The 12,576-nt window shown below is 42.3% G+C and overlaps 1 pseudogene; it reads left to right on the top strand.

The window, feature by feature from the left end:
- The first annotated feature begins 4,967 nt into the window (after positions 1–4,967).
- Positions 4,968–6,621, top strand: LOC118531639 (homeobox protein NANOG pseudogene; annotated as a pseudogene).
- Positions 6,622–12,576: the final 5,955 nt, after the last annotated feature.

Below are 12,576 nucleotides of genomic sequence, written 5' to 3'. Positions count from 1 at the left end.
AATAGAGATTGCTTTAAAAAAACTTTAAAAAAATCTTTTTTTAAAAAAGAGCTTTGTTATTTTTTTTAAGATTTTTTTTAAGTAATCTCCACACCCAACATGGGGCTTGAACTCACAACTGTGAGATTAAGAGTCCCATGCTCTACCGACTGAGCCAGCCAGGTGCCCCAAAAAGAGTGTACTTTAAACCAATCAAGAAAAGTTGGGTATAGCTTTTCTTTCACTGGTTTTATTTCACGAGTTTTTTCTTTTTTTATAAAGTTATAATACTGAGTTTGCTCTCCAAACTGAACAAATCACTTATGTCTCCGCAGCTGGCCACCATACACGGCTAAGTTTAATTTAGCTGGACAAACGGGGTACCAGTGGAGGAAGGACCCCAGATGGAGTGTTAGATATCCTTAGATATGTATTCTAAGATAAAATCTAATTGAACTAAAGAGTTCACCCGAGACTTATGCAGAAGAATAATGTGATTAGAATTAACATCACAAACACTGCAATCTTAACATACTCTGAAAACTTCAGATGTGAGGTGTTTTAGGCTACAATTTTTTACAGATTGATCTCTGTGAATCTGGTTCTGATTACCTTTATTTACTTGTTAAATATTTTAGCACCTGCTGTGCATCTGAACCCCCTTCAATCTGTCTGCTGTAAATATGTAGTTGTAGATCTGATAACGAGAGAAAGGCATTAATGTGCTTTCAGAAGGATTAGTATGGGAGGTGCTGGCCCGTGACTCAATGACTCAGTGTAGAAAAGTGCCCAGTGGTGCTCCGAGCAAACCCGCCATCCTGAAGGGCATGCACTGTGTGCAGCCCTGGTCTCCCAGGGTTCTTCCACTGTTGGTGGTGTCACACCTCTAAGGCAGTGTTTTTACCCTTAAGAAAGTATAAATCAGTTACTTTGTTGGAAGTGAGTACAAAAAGACTGCTTAATAATCAGTTTGCGGGTTTTATGTCTACAGCCAAATTTATACTAGTTTTTATCAAAGTTTATCAGAGTAGAGACTTAGACTCAGAGTTAGATCATTTTGACAAAGCAAGAAACGTGCTTTTTCTTCTCCATCCTCATAGAACAGTGGTTCTCAACTTGGTGATTTTGTCCACTGGAGGATATTTGGCAATATCTGGAGACGTTTTTGGTTGTCATAACTTGGCAGGGAGGGCCACTGACGTCTAGTGGGTGAGGCCAATGATGCTTGCTGCCAAACATCCTGTAATGCACAGGATTGCCCCCACAACAAACAGGTGTCCAGCCCCAGATGTCAATAATGCCCAAACTGGGAAACCTTGCATTAAAGGAGTTGCCATGGACAGCTGCCCTGGTAATATAGCCCAGTTTGAAAGCATTGAGTCGGGAAAAAAAACAAAAAAACAAAAAACCACTGACTCAGGTTTTTTACACAAAGATTGAATAGAAAGGTAAACAATCCAGAACTCACTTCTAGATGACTAATTTGAAGATGAATTTTCCCATTTTTAATACATATGGGCTCACATGCCAACCATTCAACATAAATCATTGACCCCCAACATAATCCAAACCATCCTGGCTCATTTTCTTCTGCAACTTACTCCATTCTGAACTCTCAGTCTAATGCAGTTAGTCCCTCCAATTTTGCTCTCATTAAAGAAACGGTGATTTTTATTTCAAGGAACTGATTATCGAGCTCCTGAGGGCAGAGAATTTCCATACAGTGAAGTTAGGTTCACTCCAGGCCAGCAGCAGTGCGGTTCACCTAGGAGACCCTCAAGAATGGCCTTGGGGTTGGTTGGCCAGTGTTAAAAACTTGATAGTTATTCAAATATGGCATGATTCCACCTATGAGGTGCCTAGAGTAGTCAAATTCATAGAGACAGAAAATGGCATGGTGGGTGCCAGGGGCTGGAGGAAGGAGGAATAGGGCGTGATTGTCTAGTGGGCACGGTCACTGTCTGGGATGATGAAAAGAGGTAGACGGTGGTGATAGCTGCCCAGCAGTGTGAATGTACTTAACACCACTGACCTACACATTTTAAAGTGACCAAATGGTAAATATTATGTTGTGTATTTTACCACAATTAGGAATAATAAAAAATAACTTAATGATCATTAAAATGAGGTCACAATATAAAAGTGATTCAAGGACTCTGTTCACCGCCTGATTGCTGAGAATGCCGATACGTAAAGATGATCAGGTAGATAATCTATAGAACGCTATCTATATCCGTATACATACAGCGTATATATAAGAACAGAGCAGGCAAATTGAAGCAACTCTTTAAAAAACAGCTGTGTGGAGATGTGTTGATAGTGCTTACCCACGGAATTGTGAGACTCCTGTCTTTGCTTCCTCTCTCGCACACGCTGCTCATTTGTCCATGACGCCGGCTTTGCCGCTCCTCTCCCTCCATGTTTCTAGATTGAGCACGCAGAATCAAGCCTCCTTTCAGGTTTATACCGTAGGCAGACCTACCACCCTCCGCCCCTTGTCACCCTTGCCTCTGCTGTCGCACCGCCTACTGGCACCTGGCCCACAGATTTCCTCACCTTCCCAAGAGAGGTATAGCAGCAGACTGGTTAAGAGAAGGCGTTACGCCGTGAAACTGATCATGGAAAAATCACTCTTTCCACCACCTGAGTGAGTTACTTAATCTCTCAAAGCTTCAGTTCCTCATCTTACAGAACAGCGAGAACAACAGCACTTATCACATGAGATCGTTGTGGGGACTCGATGAAATAATGCCTGTTTATCAGGCATAGCCTGACACTCCGCACGGGATGGCCTTTAGTCTCCGACGGGGACAGTGGTCATCCAGCTGACCCACTGGGATGCTGCCGCCCCTCATGCTCAGTCACTCCACCCTCCTTGGACCTGGGCTGCTCCAGCCAAGGATCATAAACCCAGCATTTCACTTGCTAATTGCAAGGGGATTTAACAATTAGTATTATTTTTTTTTATTGTGGTAAAAAGCATACAACATTAAATTTACCATCTTAGCCTCTTTTAAGTGTACTTTCAGTAGCGTTCAGTATATTCACATTGTTGTACGACAGATCTCTAGAATTTTTTCATCTTGCAAAACTGAAATTCTGTACCCATTAAAGACTAATTCCCCTCCCCCAGCCCTTGGCAACCACCTCCCTACTTTCTGTTTCTGTGATTCTGATCATTTTAGATACTTCATAAGAGAGGAATCATATAGTGTTTGTCCTTTTGTGCCGGGCTTTTTCACTTCATAAATGTCCTTCAGGTTCATCTGTTCTGTGCATGCAACAAGGTTTTCTTTTTGAAGGCTGAATAATATTCTATTGTATGAATATACGCATTTCTTCATCCTTTCATCCGCCAACAGACATTTGGGTTGCTTCCACCTCTTGGCTATGATAATGCTACACAGTCTTTTTTTTTTTTTGTAAGCATGTATGTGTTTCTAGCACTGTCCACAATACTTGGAACATAGCAATACTATAGCAAGTCTTAATATTTATTGTTAAGTTCAGTGACTCTTTATCCAAATCTCTTAAAAACAATAAATTGTTGTGCACATTTTCACACTTCAGATTTTTGCTGGTATTTTACATTTTAGCTTGAAAGTATGTAATAAACACTGTATACTGATTGTTCTTTCTCATGTGTCAGGATTTGTGCTCAGCACGTTAGATGCATTAAGTCTTCATTCCAATCCCATGAGTCAGGTGTTATCATCAACCCCAATTCACAGAAGAGACTGAGACATGGAGAAGTTAATTGATTTGCCCAAGATCTTGTAGCCCATAAGCTTGTAACTAAGTTTTAAAACCAGATTATCTGAGGCCAGAGATAGAAAACTTAATCTCTGTGTTAGAAATGCTCTAATTATTGTTACAGGAACATTTGTAAGGTTCTGCTCCAACTTTGTGAATATTGGCACCCTTTAAGGTCTAAAGGAAAAAAGAAGCTATGGCATTTAAAAACTGTTCTTTATATATAATTTTAAATAACTGGAGCATAAAAAACACTGAGTTTCTAAAAATACATGTATCTAACCTAGGGAAGTAATCAAAATAAGTAAAAATAATAGTCATAGTAGTTAAAGAAAAGGATGCAATTTCCATATCCTCTATCATACTGGAAGCATTTATAAAATGATAACTCGACCCGAACCACATTTGTCTTGGAGATGCAAGGCATGACAGCAGGAGGTCCAGCTCTCCCGCCTCACTGACGCTGCGAATACAGCGGATTACATCACCTTTTCCAGTTGTCCTGCCTCCATTCACTTGCCTGTCTTCAAACCCGGATGGTGAAGAGAAGTGTCATGAGGACACCATTCAACAGCTGTAAGGAGGGTAGCCAGCCCAGACTGAAATGCTGGGAGAGCAGGCTCTGGGAGGAATGTGTCCAAGGAGAGGAGAGAAAGAAAGAGGGGGACAAAAGGAGGGGACTCACCTGATGAGTGCATGTATTGGGGGGATTTTCTCAGATTTGGGGAGGGAATTAATGTGGGTAAATTGACAAGCACATGGAAAGCAAAGTACGTAGCGTAATATACTATATCCTCATCTGTGAATAATATTTAAACATAATAATAATGAAAGCTGACTTAATCAAAGAGCTGTGACAACTTTGACGAGGCAGGAGTATATAGATCATTGAATCCTCACCTGCCATTGTAAAAAAGTAAATAGATAATATCTAGAAAAAAGTATGGAAGGAAATTGCTGAAGGTTGAAAGTAGCTGCTTTGGAAAGTAGCAGTCTCCTGATGAGGGAGACTGGGGCAGGGGTCTGAGCTTTGTTATAAACTCAGCAGCATGGGCTCCATTGGGCTGGTTGGCTCTTACTGTTGCAGTGGTGACGCACTTCATCCTGTCTTTCTCAGACTCTTAACATCTGGAGGTCTTTCTACTCTTCTCAGCTCTTCCACCTAGATCCATAAGCCTGGGCCTTTCTTACAATCTTGCTCTTTTTTTTTTTCCGTCTACCCTTAACTCACCAAGATGAGTGCAGATCCAGCTCTGCCCCTATGCCCGCCTGGCCCCGAAGCACCCAGTTCTAGGGACTCTTCTCCAATGCCTGAGATTTACGGGCCTGAAGAAAATTATGCATCCCTGCAAATGTCATCTGCTGAGACACCCCACGCAGAGACCGTCTCTCCTCTTCCTTCGTCCATGGATCTGCTTGTTCAGGACAGCCCCGACTCCTCCACCAGTCCCAGGGTAAAACCACCACCCACTTCTGGAGAGGAGAGAACAGTGAGGAAGGAAGATACGGCCCAGGGCAAGAAACAGAAGATCAGGACCGTGTTCTCTCAGACCCAACTCTATGTCCTCAATGATCAATTTCAGAGACAGAAATACCTCAGTCTCCAGCAGATGCAAGAACTTTCCAACATTCTGAACCTTAGCTATAAGCAGGTGAAGACCTGGTTCCAGAACCAGAGAATGAAATGTAAGAGGTGGCAGAAAAACCACTGGCCAAAGGAGAGCAAGAGTGTGAGTCAGAACAGCACACCAACCGCAGAATACCCAGGCTTCTATTCCTACCACCAGGGATACCTGAGGAACACTTCCGGAAACCTTCCAATATGGAGCAACCAGACCTGGAATAACCCGAATTGGAGCAACCAGACCTGGAACAGCCAGTCTTGGAGCAACCACTCCTGGAATGGCCAGTCTTGGAGCAACCATTCCTGGGCCAGTCAGACCTGGTGCCCCCAAGCCTGGAACAATCAGCTCCAAAACTGTGGAGAGGAATCTCTGCAGCCCCAGATCCAGTTCCAGCAAAATTCCATCAGTGATTTGGAGTCCATCTTAGAAACTTCTGGGGAAAGCCATAGCGTAATACAACAATCTGCTAAGTATTTTAGTACCCAGCAAATAATGGCTTTGTTCCCAAATTACTCTGTGAACATACAGCCTGAAGATGTGTGACGATGAGTATATTATTCGATCTCAGTTTGGGTGGTGGCTGTTATTCTCCTAGGCTTTGTCTTTTAGGTCCTATATATCTCTGCCTCGATATTCTGTTTTCCATTATTCTTACTGTGTCCCTTGAGGGGGTATGATTGGAGTCAAAGAGGTTTCAGTAGCGTTGGCTCTATGGACAACATGATAAAAGGTGTTTCTCGCTATAGATAACTAGATACAATACTAATGTGGATATCTTTAGGCTCTAGAATCTAACCTCAAGAATAGGAAGTGAAGATACAAAGATGTATGATGAAGGATAATTTGTATTTTCTGAGATTGTGAGGCTTTTCTTGTTAATAACCTCTAACGGTGAAGGGTTAAGCTATAATGTGCTTCATTGATTTCCTCTGTCCCTTGTGATGTTTTACTAGAACTGTTAATTTGTTCATTATTCTAGTATTTGTAGAAAGATGTTTTGTATTTTAATGTGTCATGATAATAGTACCAGTTTGGCTGATTGGTTTATAGGTTTAAGTACAAATAAATAAAATACACACTTTAAAAAAAATAAAAATAAAAAAAATAAACTCAGCAGCATTTGTGTCTGTTTTCAGCTATGTACTCTTACCACTTTGGTTTTCTCAAAAAAAAAAAAAAAAAAAAAAACAAATAAATTACACCAGCACTTCCAGATGTGTACTGTTCATGGTGCCAAAAACAATAACAAAGAAGAAGAGGAAGAAGGAGGAGGAGAAGAGGAAGAAGAGGGAGAAGAAGAAGGAGAAGGAGAAAAGGGAGGGAGGGAGGGAAGGAGGAAGGGAGGAAGGAAGGAAGGAAGGAAGGAAGAAAAACTAACCCATGTGTGCATGACATAGGATTTTAAAGTTGGGGAAAACAGAAAGAATACATTCCAGATTGCAAACAAGGATGTGGAGGTAGGGGGTTCACCTGAGGAAGAGAGAAGAAAGAGGATTTGCGATGCGGCATATAATTTCATTTGTGGAAATTTGTTTGTTTTATGAAAGTCTTACCTCTACCAATAAATAAATAAATAAATAAGCCTTCCAATCTTTCCCTTTGCTTCCTTGGGTCCAGTGTGCCTTTTTTTCCTGCCTGCACATTTAAACCAGCATTTTTACATGACAGACACCAGTCTTTGGAGCATGCCGTTTGGCAAAAGAAAGTGGTATTTCAGTTCAGAAAACCTCTTAGCACATCAATGATCCCTGGGTAATTGGGGCAGATTGATTCCTGCTTTTCTAGGTCCCCAGACCTCGGTTTTTAACATCTTTCCTGCAGGAGAAAAATTATTACCTTTTCTGGTTTTATTTTCTGGTTTTAATATCATATAAGATCTTGCTATTCTGCGGATCAGCAGCATGAGCATCATTCAGACCTACTGCATTTTTAACAAACTCCCCAGGTGACTCATATGGTTTGCGATTCATATACATGTTCGTGTGTGAGAAGCACTGATCTAGAAGTGTTTGTGGTAAACAACACTGATGTTATTTATGTTGTATGGTCCTTTCACTTTAGCAATTGTCAAGCAGCTTATGGACTCCATTTTGAATGCTTTCCAGTTAGCGGCTATTTCTTTTCATTACACATTCTCATAGGAAATCTATGAACAAATGTATTAACTACAATACTGGGAATTCTGGGACTACATCCCCAAGATCACAGCTTCTGGCAATGACAGGTACGCTGTATCGTGGTGAAATAGCAAGTAGCCTGATTCAAGTTACCAATCAAATGTATTGTTTGAGCAATAAGTACTACAACATAAATGTAATTCCATTCTATTGAAAAATCATTTATTGGGGCGCTTGGGTGACTCAGTCGGTTAAGTGTCTGACTCTTGGTTTTGGCTAGGTCATGATCTCAGGGTCCTGGGATCGGGCCACCGAGTAGGGCTCTGTGCTTAGCAGGAAGTCTGCTTGAGATTCCCTCTCTCTTCACTTCCCCCTGCTCATGCTCTCACATGTGCTCTCTCTCAAATAAATAAATAAATCTTTTAAAAAAATCATTTATTCAACAAGTACTTGTGATGTATGAAAGATGTTGGGGTTTGAGCCGACAGCCAAGGAAGAATTCTTGAGACATCTTTGGTGCAAAAAGGTGGCTTTATGAAAGCCTGGGGACAGGATCTGTGGGCAGAAAGAGCTGCACTGGGGTCAGGAGGAGTGGCCCATTATGTACTTTCAAGTTGGGAGGGGGTTAGGGATGGCGTAAGCCTCCCAGGCATTTTGGACGCAAGGTTTCCAGGACCTTGAGGGGCCTAGCTATTGTTGGGAAAAGGTCATTTATTACTGTCTAATAAAACCTTAGTCATGAAACCCTTCAGATGTATATCAGTGGGCCATATGCTTGGGGGATGATTATCAACATGTATCTTGAGGGGTAGAGATGAAGTTACAAAGGAATTTTTATATGTTAAAGAAGACTTTCTGGATCCTGGGGATCGGGCTAAGATTGCCTTTTGCCCTTAGCAAAGTATTAACATCGAGGCAGCTGAGTCCCTAGAGGAATGTCACTCTGCCTGTTTGAAGGACTTTTCAATGGGCTGTAGATAGTAAGGAAATTTAATTTTTCTTTTGCCTTTGCTTCCCACATCACTTGGACGCCTATTCAAACGTCAGACACTGTTCTAGGCACTAGGAATATCACATTGAAAAAGCAGACAAAAATCTCTTTCCTCCTGGAACTTACATTCTAGTCAAAGAAAAAAGATAAATAAGAAAAATGTAGTATACCTGAGATAGTGACAAAGACTAAGGGACCACAAAAAATCAGGGAAGGAGGATTTTAAAAGGTGAGGATGTGATCGAATCTTCCAAAGACTGGTCAGTGAAGCCCTCACTGAGAAGGATGCTGAGCAGAGGTGAAGAAGTGGAGGGTGACAGGCAGAGGAACGGCTCCCAAACATGTCTGTGTCCTAAATCCCGGGGCCTTTGGATATTTTACCTTACATGGCAAAACGGACTTTGCAGGTGTTATTAATTTAAGGGTCTTGAGAGGGGAAGTTTAGCCTGGATTAGCCAGGTGGGCCCACTGTCATCAACTGTGTCCTTATAAGCGAAAGAGGGAGGCAGGAGGGTCAGAGTGAGGAGCAGACATGCCAGCAGAAGCAGAGGTTGGAGCGATGTAGGAACAAAGGGATGCAAGCAGCCTCCAGAAAACCGGAAAAGGCCAGGAAACAGGTTCTCCCCTAGAAGCTCCAAAAGGAATGCAGCCTGTTGACACCTCGACTTGAGTGCAGTGAAGTTGATTTTGGACTTGTGACCACCAGAACTGTGAGATAATACATTTTTGTTGTTCTAATCCACCCAGGAATCTGTTATAGTGCGCTGGGAAACTAAGGCATGGAGCCAGGCCTGGGGTGGCGCAGGTACGTTAACTGCCTCAGCGTACATCTCCAAAAGCATAGTGGCTTCGTAAAACAAACATTCAGCTCTCAGCCACGGTACAGCAAGATGCAGGCAGACCAGGCGCTCTTCTGCTCCACGGACACAACAGGGATCTGGTGCCCTGGGCCCAATCAGGGGCTCCACTAGCCCCTAGGCTTCACAGTCCCCCACTGGATACTTTGCATCTGACTCGATGATAAAGGGAGAACAAGCATGGACAATTGCAAGGGAGAACTAGAGTGGGAGGGCCTGGAAGAGGCAAATGGCACTCCCACCTGTGTTCCACTGCCTAGGACTTCCATAACGACATGGCCATCTCTAGTGTTGCAAGGGAGACTGGGAACTGTACCTTATTTGTGTGCTCAACAAAAGAAATGTGGCTTGGCAAAATAACAACTCTGCTACAGTCCATCCACCTTTCTGGCCACCAAATGTCTGTGCACACCTATGCCCTCCCCACAGAACACAGTGACTCTTCGTGTAAGGGATACAACCCCAAGTCCCATTCAGTCAACACCCTACCCAAAGTCCAGATGTCCAGTGATGTAAAATTCTGTCCATCAGGTCTGGATGTTAAAGGAAACCAAATATGTTACCCCCAAAAAAGAGAATGCCAAGACTCCCTGAGAGTTTTGAAAGGGCCACGCCTAAAAGTAACTTATGTGAAGGGAAATTAGGTATAGATTATATGGGAACTCTCTGTACTCTCCTCAATTTATCTGTAAATAAACTCTAAAAAATGACATTAGAATCATGATGGATTGTTTCTGTCCTCTTAGAATACGTTGTGAATGGGGCGCCTGGGTGGCTCAGTCGGTTAAGCATCCAATTCTTGATTTCAGCTCAGGTCATGATCTCAGGGTCGTGCATGGAGCCCTGCGTTGGCTCCATGCTCAGTGGGGAGTCTGCTTGTTCTTTTCCCTCTGTCCCTCCCCCTGAGCACTTGCTCTCTCTCTCTCAAACAAATAAATACAATCTTAAAAAAAGAATACACTGTGAAGAATTTAGGCATGAGTTATCATGAAAGCTGCAACTTAATCACATGGTTAAACGAATAAGTAGACAAATGAACAGAAGTAGAGAAATTAACAAGAGTGAAATATAATATGTGACTAAAGAATATATAGCTGATTGTTTTTCTGTTCTTTTAGCTTTTCTGTAGGTTTAAAAAAATTTTAAATACATAGTCGGAGGAAAAAAGAAAGATCATTAAGTTTTTTGGAGAAGCATAATTTTATATTAAATGTGCCTACGAGAAAAAAAAATTACCTGTTCTGTTTTCCTCAAGATGAAGGGCACTTGGAAGCATCTTTGGATTGTCTGGTCTATAGTTCTCCAGGGTCAAACGTGGCTCAGTCTTTGCTGAGTAAAAAAATCTAAGAAATTCCCAAGTGGCTCCGGGTATTGGTAAAATGACTATAAACTAGAGACTGTCCACATTTGCATATAGTCAAGTAACATTTCATCCCTTGTTGGATTTTATGACGTGGTCAAAACACCGTGAATGGTGGCAGCAAGGGCACTGGCAAATGAGATGTCTGTCCTTGAGTTGCCTGCTTGTCCAAGACTTAGTAGTCAACTCACTCTTGTTGGTGAGATGGGTCAGAGGTTACACACAAGAGCAAACACTTACATGAACCAGGCCGAGTTCTAAGCTCAACAATGTGTTAACTTATTTAATCCTCATAACTCCATGAGGGAGATACACTATTATCTCCATTTTATAGATGGAGAAACTGAGTTAATGTCCTAGATCACACACTCATAGTTGGCAGAGTTTGAATTTGAATCCAGGCAATCTAGCTACAGAGTCTAACTACTATGTTATATTCAAAGGAGCACTTGGCCCATCTTTGTGGTCATGTGGTCTATATGATGTTCACATTATTTTTGACACCATTCCAGTTCTCAAAATCTGATTGCAGGGCATTCTCTCCATGCAAACAGAACCAGGAAGGTAACATTCTCATTTTAAAAGCAAAGAGACTTGTTATCAAATCCCACCCAATGGCATTGTTATCCACCAATCTAAGAATGAGCATATTTGTTAACTGTTCCAGGAACAAATTTTGCTAGTTTTAAATCCAGTTGACTTGAAGCTTTTCAAACATCTTGCTACCTACCTGACTGTGTGTGTTGTTCACAAGAATGACCACAATTTTCCAGTCCCTCTCCCATTTCTCTCAAAGAGAGAATCTGAAAAATGTGTTTTATAATGGTGAAGCATTTTAAGAACCACCAGACAAAAAGCATCTTTGCTCCTTGTCAGCATTTATGCCAAATAATTTTTGTGATTTTGCATCTGCTTTCACCAAGAGATGGAATCTATTTCCCCATCCCTTCGATCTGGGCTCGTCTTATGACTTGCTTTGGTCAAGAGATTTCAGCAGAAGTGATGGCGCTCTAGTGCTGGGCCGGGGTCTTACACTGGCCTGTTGTCTCTCGGAACCCATCCCACCACCATGAGAACAAGGCAGACATGGTCTGCTGGAGAGTGGAGACCATGTAGTGTGACTCAAGTCAGCCCAGATGTCCCAGCCGAACCCCAGACATGCAAGGAAGCCAGCCAAGATCAGCAGAGCCATTGCTGGCTACAGATGCATGAGGAAGCCTCGCTGGGCTCAGAAGAACTGCACAATTGAGCCCAGCAAAAGTTCTGACACACAGAACTGAGTAAATGGCCGTTGTTTTAAATCCCTACATTTTGAGGTGGTTGGTTACCCAGCAAAAGTTAATTGACACTCTGGCTCACTGGATACTCAGCACTGCTTTTCCAAAACCTCGGCATGTCTCAGAGGTATCCCCAGTACCCCACTGCCTTAGTCTCTTCAGGCTGCTGTAACAAAATATAGCCGACTGGGGGATTACAGGCAACAGCAACTTATTTCTCACAGTTCCGGAGGCTGGAAGTCTGAGATCAGGGTGCCAGTGTAGTCAGGTAGGGGCATCTTCTGGGGTGCAGACTTCTTACTGTATCCTCACATGGCAGAAGGGGAGGGGGAGAGCTCTGTGGGTCTCTCTTTATAGGAGCACTAGTCCCATTCTTGAGGGCATAATCCCTGCCAAAGGCCCCACTTAATACTATCACCTTGGTGGGGGGTAGATTTCAACATCTGAATTTTGAAGAGATGCAAGCATTCAGATGCTAGCACCCATGAACATCTTAACAAAGACCGAATCTGAAAGGATACACCTTTTGCAATGGTTAAGCAGCCCAAGAGCCATCACACAGAAAGGGTGTTTGCTACGTGTTAGCATTTGAAAATTATATCATCTATCACTAATTT

Source organism: Halichoerus grypus, chromosome 1, assembly GCF_964656455.1.
Source record: "Halichoerus grypus chromosome 1, mHalGry1.hap1.1, whole genome shotgun sequence".
Taxonomy (NCBI): Eukaryota; Metazoa; Chordata; class Mammalia; order Carnivora; family Phocidae; genus Halichoerus; species Halichoerus grypus.
This window is presented reverse-complemented; position numbering and strand designations above follow the sequence as displayed.